Here is a 3,230-nt window from a genome sequence, read left to right on the forward strand (position 1 = left end):
TCTATACCTGTCAGTCATAGTGATGCGGTGTGGCCTCTATACCTGTCAGTCATAGTGAAGGGGTGTGGCCTCTGCACCTGTCAGTGATAGTGAAGGGGTGTGGCCTCTATACCTGTCAGTCATAGTGAAGCGGTGTGGCCTCTATACCTGTCAGTCATAGTGAAGGGGTGTGGCCTCTATACCTGTCAGTCATAGTGAAGGGGTGTGGCCTCTATACCTGTCAGTCATAGTGAAGGGGTGTGGCCTCTATACCTGTCAGTCATAGTGAAGTGGTGTGGCCTCTACACCTGTCAGTCATAGTGAAGGGGTGTGGCCTCTATACCTGTCAGTCATAGTGAAGGGGTGTGGCCTCTATACCTGTCAGTCATAGTGAAGGGGTGTGGCCTCTATACCTGTCAGTCATAGTGAAGTGGTGTGGCCTCTACACCTGTCAGTCATAGTGAAGCGGTGTGGCCTCTACACCTGTCAGTCATAGTGAAGTGGTGTGGCCTCTATACCTGTCAGTCATAGTGAAGTGGTGTGGCCTCTACACCTGTCAGTCATAGTGAAGGGGTGTGGCCTCTATACCTGTCAGTCATAGTGAAGGGGTGTGGCCTCTATACCTGTCAGTCATAGTGAAGCGGTGTGGCCTCTACACCTGTCAGTCATAGTGAAGCGGTGTGGCCTCTATACCTGTCAGTCATAGTGAAGCGGTGTGGCCTATATACCTGTCAGTCATAGTGAAGCGGTGTGGCCTCTATACCTGTCAGTCTATGTAAAGAAGGTGAAGGAGGTGAGACACCTGTCAATCATAGGAAAATATGTAATATGGCCTCTGTACCTGTCAGTCATAGTGACGAATATGAAGAGAGCGTGTGCTCTGTTTCTGCCAGCTTCAACTTTATGGGGTATTATATTGAAGTGCTTTAAATGAGACTTCTATAGATCTCACACATACACACACACATACACCCTTAGCAGGGGTCCACTGCATGCTTTGAAGATGTGGGTTGTGATTTTATAGATGCGAGATATTAAACAGAAATGGATTGAGAGATAGGACATGAGTGAAGAAAAGAGAAATAAAACTAGAATAGACAGAAGTGAAAGATTCTCTTTCCTGCCCAGACGCACAACTCTGCTTGGTAGTAAACTATTGTTTTGACAGCATGTCACTTTAGCAGTGCCGAGAGAAGCGGGCAGAGCGGGCATGTGTGTGCGTGTGTGTGTGTGTAGTGCGTGTGTGTGTGTTGCATGTGTGTATGGCAGGCTTGCTGATGCGATCTTTAGCGAGACCCTAAGGCTATTGTCATAAAACTCAGCAGCACTAACAGACGCCGCTAATTCAGCTGTCAGCCGCCTGATAGCGTAGCGCACCGAGTGCTATTTTAACTGAAGCAGCTAATAGGACCGTTTATAGGCCTGGTGCCGCCCGAGTGTGCTTCTGTGGAGAACAGCGACGAGAGATTACACTCTGATTTGTCATCCCAACACACACACACACACACACACACAAGTACACACAATCTCTCTCTCTCTCTCTCTCTCTCTCTCTCTCTCTCTCTCTCTCTCTCTCTCTCTCTCTCAGCCAATGCCTATTAATCAGCTTTAACCCAAATCCTCACTATCTGGTTAATTTAAGCAGGATAAGCTGTGATTTAACAGGATAATCCAGGCACTGACTCTCATGTTAAACCCTCCAAACACTTTAAACAGGAGCTCTACTTTCTGATCTTACACCCAGCCACCCCACCATTTACACACTACGACACACACTCGGCTAACACAGAGATGTGTAAAGTCACTTGGAGTTTTAAAGGTTTTTTTTTAATTGTTTTTTTTATTTGTAGAGGAGATTTCTATCAAATTCTTGCTTTTACGCTAAGCGGAGCCGATCAATCGAGACAGGTTTGTGTGTAATTTGAAAGACTAGAAACTAATATGTAATGATATTTTTATACATTCGGTTCGAATGACATCGCTTTTCCAAGATGGATGCCATGTATCGCACTTATAGCTCTAGCTTTATCATAGCAGTTCCGAACAGACACCTACAGTCACACATCTGTGGAAACGAAGACTCATTTTAAAACACTTTCATGTTTTTCTTTCTTTTTTTTTATCTTTAATTATTAGAGATATATAATGTTTAGCATCTGCGTGTGACATATGAGCCATTCCTGCTATTAGAGAAAAACACTTTCAGAAATTGACTGTGGTATAAATTTGACCCCTTTGGCCTCCCATGCTCTGTCTCTACCCATCTAATTCTTTTTAACATCTCCACTTTTCTTTATTAGACACAGCTCTGGGTTCAAATCACTCAGTTTTACCTCGTTTCAGATTTCCTGTGTAAGTCTGGAAACAAGGTCGAGTATGTTTCCCCTCCTGCTTTCTGCCTCCTTGTCTTTTTGCTCTTCCCCTTGTCTTTGCCATCTCTATCCTGTGACGATGGCGATCTTGCTAAACTATTCCTACCTGATTCTGCTTCCTAAGACACCTGGCCAAGTGACTAACACACTGAGTTAAGGTTAAGGACCTTCACCAAAGCAGATTTCTTGTTGAATTTCGTACAGAATTTTAAAACTTTCTGTTTATATTAAAATGATTCAAACTGTTATTTGTTTATTTCTCTACAAAGTTATTTGTATTTTGCAGACAGGGGAGATTTCATGCAGCATTACTTTATACAATTCCATCTGTTCCATTGGATATCGGGTATCATAGAAATGTCTTAAAGTATCGTATCGTACCGTATTGTATCGTATCATATCATACTGTATCGTATCGTATCATATCATACTGTATCGTATCGTGTCATATGGTATCATATCATACTGTATTGTATTGCATCATACTGTATCGTATCGTATCATACTGTATTGTATCGCATCATACTGTATAGTAACGTATCATACTGTATTGTATCGCATCATACTGTATCGTATCGTATCATACTGTATTGTATCGCATCATACTGTATAGTAACGTATCATACTGTATTGTATCGTATCATATCATACTGTATCGTATCGTATCATATCATACTGTATTGTATCCCATCATACTGTATCGTATCATATCATACTGTATCGTATCGTATCATATCATACTGTATTGTATCCCATCATACTGTATCGTATCATATCATACTGTATTGTATCGCATCATACTGTATCGTATCATATCATACTGTATTGTATCACATCATACTGTATCGTATCGTATCATACTGTATTGTATCGCATCAT

This window comes from Tachysurus vachellii, chromosome 12, assembly GCF_030014155.1.
Source record: "Tachysurus vachellii isolate PV-2020 chromosome 12, HZAU_Pvac_v1, whole genome shotgun sequence".
NCBI classification, from domain to species: Eukaryota; Metazoa; Chordata; class Actinopteri; order Siluriformes; family Bagridae; genus Tachysurus; species Tachysurus vachellii.